The sequence below is a fragment of the Lithobates pipiens genome, unplaced genomic scaffold (genome assembly GCF_037356315.1).
Source record: "Lithobates pipiens isolate NorthernLeopardFrog02 unplaced genomic scaffold, aLitPip1_a1.2 Scaffold_1, whole genome shotgun sequence".
Classification (NCBI taxonomy): Eukaryota; Metazoa; Chordata; class Amphibia; order Anura; family Ranidae; genus Lithobates; species Lithobates pipiens.
In genome coordinates, this window is record NW_027507685.1 from 218,766,930 (window position 1) to 218,777,124 (window position 10,195).

A 10,195-nucleotide genomic window follows, 5' to 3' on the forward strand; every position below is an offset into this window, starting at 1 on the left:
AGGCGGATTGTACCCAAGTTGATCGATCCATCCACTTGGGTGCAACCAACCTGTCTGATTGTTCATGCGATTATTGCCAACCAGTGGGTTGGGGTGAGTGGCAGGTAACCAGCATTTTTATACAAAGGCCAACAGAAGTCATCCTTGTGTCCCTGTTATGCCGAGTTTATTAATTGTCCCTGGCAAGAGTTTTTGGAACTTTTCTCTCTATAATTGAATGTTGTACAAAGAAAAATATATGAAATGTAGGTGAAGGTGTTAAATCTAATTCCTCTCTTTTTTTATTGAAGATGTATGCGGTATTTACTACAGACAAGACTCATATGGCAGGCCTGTCGACCATCACATTGTGATGCCGCCAAAAAGTGACATTCAAATTGAGACTCCACCATAGTGCGACCTAGATGAGGCCACTCCACCAGAGTGCAACCTAGACATGGCCACTCCACCAGAGTGCGACCTAGACATGGCCACTCCATCAGAGTTTGACCTAGACATGTCCACTCCACCAGAGAGTGACCTAGACAAGGCCACTCCACCAGAGAGCGACCTAAACAAGGCCTCCCCACCAGTGTGCGACCTAGACATGGCCATTCTACCAGAGAGTGACCTAGAAATGGCCACTCCACCAGAGTGTGACCTAGACATGGCCACTTCACCAGAGTGTGACCTAGACATGTCCACTCCACCAGAGTACGACCTAGACATGGCCCCTCCACCAGAGTGTGACCAAGACATGTCCACTCCACCAGAGAGTGACCTAGACATGGCCACTCCACCAGAGTGTGACCTAGACATGGCCACTCCACCAGAGTGTGACCTAGACATGGCCACTCCACCAGAGTACGACCTAGACATGGCCACTCCACCAGAGTGTGACCTAGACATGGCCATTCCACCAGAATGCGACCTAGACATGGCCACTCCACCAGAGAGTGACCTAGACATGGCCACTCCACCAGAGTGTGACCTAGACATGGCCACTCCACCAGAGTGTGACCTAGACATGGCCACTCCACCAGATTGTGACCTAGACATGGCCACTCCACCAGAGTATGACCTAGACATGGCCACTCCACCAGAGTGTGACCTAGACATGGCCACTCCACCAGAATGCGACCTAGACATGGCCACTCCACCAAAACATAGTGATCCTTCTATGCTTCCTCCAGAAAGTGATGTTGACACTGAGACTGTGTCATCACCCCCCCGTGCAGAAGAACCCTTGATTATGGCCACTCCAACAGAGTGCAACCTAGATATGGCCACTCCACCAAAGTGTGACCTAGACATGGCCACTCCATCAGAGTTCAACCTAGACATGGCCACTCCACCAGAGAGTGACCTAGACAAGGCCACGCCACCAGAGTGTGACCCAGACAAGGCCACTCCACCAGAGAGTGACCCAGACATGGCCACTCCACCAAAGTGCGACCCAGACATGGCCACTCCACCAGAGTGCGACCCAGACATGGCCACTCCACCAGAGTGCAACCCAGACATGGCCACTCCACCAGAGTGTGATCTTGAAATGGCCACTCCACCAAAGTGTGACCTAGACATGGCCACTCCTCCAGAGTGCGAACTAGACATGGCCCCTCCCCCAGAGTTCGACTTTTACAAGCAGACTCCACCAGAGTAGGACCCAGACATGGCCACTCCATCAGTGTGCGACCCAGACATGGCCACTCCACCAGAGTGTGACCTAGACATGGCCACTCCACCAGAGTTCAACTTCCACAAGGAGACTCCACCAGATTGTGACCTAGACAAGGCCATTCCACCAGAGTGCGACCTAGACACGACCACTCCACCAGAGTGCAACCTAGACACGGCCACTCCACCAGAGTGTGACTTAGACATGGCCACTCTCTATGCTTCCTCCAGAAAGCAACGTTGACACTGAGACTCCACAAAAAAGTGGTGTTCACTGTCAGGCCGGCTGTGAGGGATCTAGGATGCCAGAAGACTTTTCTTTTCCTGCAGGCGTGTGTTTGACTGGCTGTGAGGGGAGGTTGGAGGCCGGAAGACTTTTTTATTTTCTGCAGGCATGTGTTGTACTGACTGTGAGGGGAGGTTGGAGGCCAGTAGGCTTTTTTTTTCTGCAGGCATGTGTTGGACTGGCTGTGAGGGGAGGTTGGAGACTGGAGACTTTTTTCTTTTCTGAAGGTATGTGTTGGACTGGCTGTGAGAGGAGGTTGGAGGCCAAAATACTTTTCTTTTCCTTTTGGCATTGGTTGATAGGAAGAGGCATGGGGTCTTGGTGGAGGAGGCAACGAGGATGAAGTTGAGGACTTTGATGACATTTTCCCTGGCCTCCCTAGTGGGGAGAAGTCCTACTTGGTCCAGGTGTATAATATTTGTGATGTGTGGTAAAAGATGGTTAGTAAGCATTTTGGTGACAATCTTCAGGTCTAGATTTAAGAGGAGGCCAGTAGTTTATTCAGGCATGCTTTGGGCTTTTTCATAGGTGATTTCACATATGATAGCACATATATGCAACCAATACCTCTGTTTTTTTATGATTTTTTTTAACTAGTTTAGTCTTTCAATGTATTTCTTGGTATCTATGTTTCCATTTGGAAACATGTTAGAATAGAGTTAGGGACCGCACTTTGCCGAGGAGCCTTGACGTGGCAGTACGGCATCACATATATTTGCAAATGTATTCAACATAAACACAAACTGTTCAAACTATTTAAACTTTTTTTTTTTAAACATTCAAAGTTTATTAATTATCAACAGAAGTATAGAAGTGGTTACAAACAAATGTAAGGAAACGAGTATTCATCCATTGCATTGCAGTCAAAGTAAACAGTGACATATACTACCGGGCGTAACAAACATATTAAGTTCTCTTATATGTCATTTGTGTTTCACTATTCCTCAAATTGACAACTGGTATTCTATCATCTGTTGCTGGATAGCCAACTCGAGTGTTGATCTTGTGATTACTTAAAATTGTAGTTACCAACTTAAATAGTTTTGTGGGTGATTCTATACCAATGTAATTTGTTTACTGAGATAGAGAGTAAAAAGATATGAAAGAAGAATTAGGTTAAGAGGTAGTTTTTTGGGAGGGGGGAGGGGGGGTACACCATTGTTGTGAGGTGATCAGATGATAATGCGTGGAGCCAATTGCCCTTCAAATACACATGGGTTAGCCTGTTCGGGTTTCCAGTAGGTCTTTATATACGACCGAATAACGGAATATGAACCAGGGTGTCCATGTTTTATGAAACTTGTCAACTCTGTCTGATGCCTGGGCCAAAGTATCTTCCATTTCACATATTTCTGATACTTTTTTTAACCATTGTGATATAGTGGGAACACATGTGGTCTTCCAGAAGGCTGGGATTAATGTCCTGGCTGCATTCAGCAAGTGTTTGGTTAAAGAATTCTTGTAGCATTTTAGCGGGGACGTGGAGACGAGAAGGAGACAGGAGGCAGCATCAAGCACTATTCTAGTATCTGTTATTAATTTAATCAGATCTCTGACTTGTCGCCAGAATGTGATCAGAAGGGGGCATTGCCACCATATGTGTATGAGCGGGCCGGTCTCATCTCCACATCTCCAACATTTATTGGAGGTCCGAGCATACCAGATATGCAGTTTGGCCGGTGTGATATACCAGTCTGTAAGCAGTTTGTAAGACGTTTCTTGCATTTTAGTGCTTATAGAGCACTTGTGAGCTAAGATGCAGGCTTTTGTCCATTGGTTGTCAGTGATCGTTTGCTTAAGCTCCCTGGACCAACGCTGTCTAAATTTGTCTTCTGCTGCGGGAAGAGAGTTTTGGAGCCATTTATATGCAATGGATGCACAGATTGTCTCAAATTCTGTCAAGTGTCTGGAAAAGTGACTTTGTCTTGTCTTCCCATTCACATAACTGCGTATCTGGAAATAGGTTTAGAGTGATAAAGATTGTAAGCCGCTGTCTCTTTTTAGGGTCAAAAAGTTTGAGAATTTTCCATTAAAGAAGCAGTCACCTGCTTGTAGTGCCTTATTTGTGTCAGGCTGTAATAGCAGTCGGTTCCTCAGTCCTGGCATGAAGTCTAGGTTGTCTCAGTGGGGGGTTATGGGGCTAAGCGGGGATGTCAATTTAGTGTGTTTGGTTGCTTCCGAGCAATGTTCATTGTCCATTAGTGGTTGGTGTTTGAGTACCTTGTTTTTCTGTAGCCCCGGATTCCATGGGGCAAAGAGGAGGGAATAAGGAATCAAACTTTCTTCTAGTGCCACCCAGTCTTTGGTCCCCCCATGGCAGTGGCAGTCTATCACTCGAGTGAGGTGTGCTACACGGTAGTCATTTTTAAAATCCGGCAGTCCCATCCCTCCAAGTTCTTTAGGTCTAGGCAGGAGTGAAAATTTAATCTGGACCTTTTTGTGTGCCCAGAGAAATAGCAGTAGAGTGGTCTGCAATCTTTTGAAAAATATCTGGGGTAGCTTGACTGGCAATGCCCTGAGAAGATACAGAAGCTTGGGAAGCATCACCATCTTCAGGATGGCAGCCCTTCTAAACCACGAAAAATAGCCTGCATGCCACAGTTTTAGGTCTTTGCAGTAAGGGTGGGAAATTTGCTTCGTATATCCCTGAAAGCGTAGGGGTCAGCCAGACTCCCAAATACTTCAAGGCTTTGCCCACCCACTTAAAGGGACAATTGGCCTGTGTATTGATTAGGTTAGTTGGGGACATGTTGACATTCATGGCTTCGGATTTCGTTACGTTAATTTTAAGGTTAGAAAGAAATCCGTAGTGTGGGAAGGCTTTCATAAGATTGGGGATAGTAATATGAGAGTTTGTCACAAATAAAAGGAGATCGTCGGCATAGGCTGCTGTTTTATATATGTTATCTCTGATGGGAAGACCTTGTATGGCGTTTTCCCTGTTAACCATTTGGATAAAAGGTTCCAACGAGAGAATAAATAACAACGGAGATAGGGGGCAACCCTGTCTCATGCCATTCCTTATCTCCACCCTTTCCGACAATGTCTCGTTGATCTTTATCCTGGCTGAAGGTTGTTGGTATAGAGCTGTGATCCACACCATCATGCGTGTGGTTAGGCCTATGTGTGTGCAGGTTGCTAACATAAAGTCCCAGGCCACTCTGTCGAAAGCCTTGTCCGCATCTCTGGACAGGAAAAGGCTCTCAATGTTCAGGGAACATGATGCCTGGGTGAGTAGTAGTGCTTTAATTATATCATCCTTGGCCTCTCTGCAGGCATAAAGCCTACTTGATCAGGGCCAATGACAATCGCCAGGAGTGACCTGAGTCTGTTTGCTAGTATTTTGGCCAGGAGTTTTACATTCATTTATATTCAATAAGGAAATGGGTCTATAGCTGGAGCATTCTGTGGGGTCTTTGCCTTGTTTTGGAATGACGGTTATGTGTGCGGAGAGCATGTCTGAAGGCATGGACTTGACTTCAGTCAAGGAGTTATGGGCTTTTTGCAAGGGTTCCGTCAGTATGGTCAGGAAGGTCTTGTAATAGATGATGGTAAATCCGTATGGGCCTAGGCTCTTTCCTGGTTTTAGGACTTTTATGGCTTGTTGTAATTCTGTCTGGGTAATTGGTTCTTCCACCTGAGTCACTTCTTCCTCGTCCAGTTTGGGTAACCCACTCTGTGTCAGGTAGTCCTGTATAGCCTGTGTTCTGTCTCCCGTAAGACCTGGTGGTCTGTGTTGTGTTTGTAGGTGATACAGCTTTGAGTAAAATGTATGGAAGTGTTTCGCTATGTCTTCTGTTTTACCATCCAGGGTGCCATTATTGCCTCTGATACCCAATATATGTTTAGAGGCGTTGGGTTCTCATAGGGCCCTAGCCAGTAATTTGCCTGACTTGTCTCCTGCTTCATAATATATTTTTCTCCTAAAGAACAGTAGGCGTTTTGTTTTAGTATCTAGAATTTGTTGTAAGTTTTTTCGTGCCTCCAAGAGAGCTGTGGCCGAGGATTACGACAGAGATTGTTTGTGTATTGTCTCTAACTGATTGATCAATTTTGACAATCTGTCCACTTCAGCCTCCTGTAGCCTTTTGCGGTGTGCCCCCATGCGCATCAGATCACCTCTGATTGTGCATTTATGGGCTCCCCACACCATAAGGGGATCTGCTTCAGGGGTCTTGTTGAGACTGAAAAATTCCTTGAGTTTAGTTGTGATTTTGGGCAGTAGTTCAATGTCTGTTAAGAGAGACACATTCAGTCTCCAGGAGGTTGTGTTAGGTACAGGTGTGTTGCCTATGATCGTCAGAGATATGGGTGCGTGGTCTGACAGGGATTGGATCCCAATATGTGCCTTCGTTACTCTGGGTAGATCTCTCTGGGAGATGAATATGTGGTCTATGCGGTAGTATTGGTTGTGTGGGACAGAGTAGTGGGTGTAGTCTTTGTCTGTTGGATGGAGAAGTCTCCACGTATCTATCAAATGCAAGGATTGCAGTAATAGTTTGATTTTTCTGAGTATCTTATAGGTAATGCACATATTCTCTGTTGAGGTGTCCAGTAGGGGGTTGAGCAGTATGTTAAACTCTCCGCCTAGTATTATGCAGCCTGATGTAAAGCCAGTTAGTGTTCTTATCTTCTGACAGAAGCTAACATGTGCTGAGTTACAGACTAATTAGTTATTATCGGACAAATGATCGTCCGTTTTTTTTGCCTGTTAGACTCCATATTGAAAAAGAGATTACTAAAGTTTGCAAATTCAAAAGTGATGTAATATATTGTATTGTCTTTGTATTGTATTTTCAGACAAAAGTTGTACTGAGTAAATGAAAAATCATATAATCTGGTATTGTACAAGAAAAATTTTCACGTTTGTCCCTTGTGTACTAACGATCCAATAAACGTACGATCACTTTGAAAGCAATATTTTTTGTACGATTTTCTGAATGTGTGTTTTAGTCAGCTGGTATTTATCGGCGTATAACATGCGCCAGCGTATAACACGCACCCCAAGTTTAGGAGGAAATTTTAAGGAAAAAAACTTTTAGGAGAGAAGTTTAAGGAAAAAAACTTACATTTAAATGCCCATCAATGCAGCATTATCAGTGTCCATCTGCAGCCTTGTCAAGTGTCATTTGCAGCCTTGTCAGTGTAGCCTTGTCATTTGCAGCATTACTCCAGTGTCATTTGCAGCCTTGTCATTGCAGCCTTGTCAGTGTAGACTTGTGATTTGCAGCTTTGCTCCAGTGTCATTGCTCCAGTGTCAGTGCAGCCTCCAAGTTTAAAAATGGTGCTGCTGAGATACAGAGCCGGTTGTCCTGTGTATCTCGGCGGCGCTCGGTGGCTCTCAGAGGGGGCCAGTCTGGATGTCAGAGGCCAGTCTGGATGTCATAGGGGGGCTAGTCTGAATGTCAGAGGGGGCCAGTCTGGATGTCAGAGGGGGGCCAGTCTGGATGTCAGAGGGGGGCCAGTCTGGATGTCAGAGGGGGGCCAGTCTGGATGTCAGAGGGGGGCCAGTCTGGATGTCAGAGGGGGGCCAATCTGGATGTCAGAGGGGGGCCAGTCTTGATGTCGGGGGGGGGGGCAGTCTGGATGTCAGAGGGGGGCCAGTCTGGATGTCAGAGGAGGCCAGTCTGGATGTCAGAGGGGGGCCAGTCTAGATGTCAGGGGGGGCAGTCTGGATGTCAGGGGAGGCCAGTCTGGATGTCAGAGGGGGGCCAGTCTGGATGTCAGAGGGGGGCCAGTCTGGATGTCAGAGGGGGGCCAGTCTGGATGTCAGAGGGGGGCCAGTCTGGATGTCAGAGGGGGGCCAGTCTGGATGTCGGGGGCCAGTCTGCATGTCAGAGGGGGGCTAGTCTGGATGTCAGAGGGGGGGCCAGTCTGCATATCAGAGGGGGGCTAGTCTGGATGTCAGGAGTGGGGCAGTCTGGATGTCAGGGGGGGGCCAGTCTGGATGTCAGAGAGGGGGCCAGTCTGAATGTCAGAGGGGGGCTAGTCTGGATGTCAGAGGGGGCTAGTCTGGATTTCAGGGGGGGCCAGTCTGGATGTCAGAGGGGGGCTAGTCTGGATGTCAAAGGGGGGGCCAGTCTGGATGTCAGAGGGGGGCTAGTCTGGATGTCAGAGGGGGGCTAGTCTAGATGTCGGGGGGCAAGTCTGGATGTCAGAGGGGGGCCAGTCTGGATGTCAGAGGGGGGCCAGTCTGGATGTCAGAGGGGGGCTAGTCTGGATGTCAGAGGGGGCTAGTCTGGATGTCAGAGGAGGGGCCAGTCTGGATGTCGGGGGCCAGTCTGGATGTCAGAGGGGGCAGTCTGGACGTCAGAGGGGCACCAGATGAACGGAGGACTGATGGGGACACCAGATGTTAGGAGGACTGATGGTGACACCAGATGTTAGCAGGACTGATGGTGACACCAGATGTAAGGAGGTCTGATAGGGACACCAGATGTAAGGAGGACTGATGGGGACACCAGATGTAAGGAGGACTGATGGGGACACCAGATGTTAGGAGGACTGATGGTGACACCAGATGTACGGAGTACTGATGGGCCCACCAGATGTAAGGAGGACTGATGGGGACATCAGATGTTAGGAGGACTGAGGGTGACACCAGATGTAAGGAGGACTGATGGGGACACCAGATGTTAGGAGGACTGATGGTGACACCAGATGTAAGGAGGACTGATGGGGACACCAGATGTAAGGAGCAGGGGCGTAACTATAGGGGGTGCAGCAGTCGCGAATGCAACCGGGCCCTGTGATGCAGGGGGCCCATGCAGCCCCCTCTACATATGGCCGGCAGCAGCATAGGCAGCTAGGGGTACCAGTGCACCATGCACAAAGGGTGGCTTGAGGTGGAGGGTGACTAGCAGAGCTCCACGCTCAACTATCGCACTGGCTGCTCTTTAGTTGTGCATTCCCCACATGACCTGTTTCCTCAGCCGGCTCCTCAGAGTACCCCTCTCCTGCTCCATGCATTGCCGCTCAGTCCGATGTCTGTTCTCCCCAGCCAGAGTCCCCCCCCCCCCGAGTCCGGCCCCCACTGCACTGCATACTTCTCCCGGGTAAACAAATTTTAAGCACACAGATGCAGTGCAGCCCTATGAGAGCCCCCCGGAGGACACTGCAGGCTTGTCTGCCAGCCCCCCTCCTCCCCCGTCATACACAGATGATGAAAGGTCTTTCTGGGAGATATGCACACTGGATGGAGCCCAGGCCAACATGGATGAGTGCGCGGCCTGCAGCTTGGTCATGGTGAGTGAGAGGACCCCATCCCCCACACACTATTACATACCCCCTCCATCTCCCCCTGGGGACAGGGACCCCTTCTCACATGGGGACAGGGACCCCCACCTCCCCTGGGGACAGGGACCCCTTCTCACCTGGGGGCAGTAACTTCATCTGCCCTGTAGAAAATGACCTCATCTCTTCTGGGGACGGGGGCCCCATCCTGCCTAGGGACAGTCCCCCAATGGGGCACCTAAAAAAAAAAAAATAATAAAAAAAAAAAAACTGATACCAGTGGTGGAACTACAGGGCTCACAAAGGTCATACCTGGGACCACGCCCTGGAGTTCCACCGCCGGACTCGGAGGGAAGGGCCTGGCTGGGGTTCAGGGGGGCCCTTCATGGTTTCTTGCATCGGGGCCCTGAAGGTTCTAGTTACGCCACTGGTAAGGAGGACTGATGGGGACACCAGATGTAAGGAGGGGCTCCGCTGATGGAGACACAGATGTGAGGAAGGCTGCTCTGATGGGGCACCTAATGTAAGGAGGGACTCTGCTGGGGGCACCTCATGGCATCTGGTGGCAGGCAACGTGGCTAGTGACGTGCTCATGGCTCCCACTGATTCTGCATTATGGTGAGTTGAATGATTTCATTTTATATTACAATGTAATAATAGAAATATTGCGCTTCAATCATCCTGACACTATAAAAATCATGGCCCCGGGATGATTGAAGCGATAACACCAGGTATTTGGAGTATCTTTATGTGCTGATTGTCAAACTCTGGAAAACACATATTACTACTGTGATGTAGGATCTGGGGCTGCCGTCCCTCCATCCCTCCCCCCCTTTTAGGGTTGCCACCTTTTCTTCAAGTCAAACCCGAACACTTTAGCGGCACATAGCAATCTTTTTTTATAGTATAAACTATACATATATTTTGCAATTAAATAACATTTCTAATCAAATGAAGTTAATCACAAGAGTCCCCCTTTACATCAGAGGCCACAGAGTTCTTCTTTTACATCTGAACTCA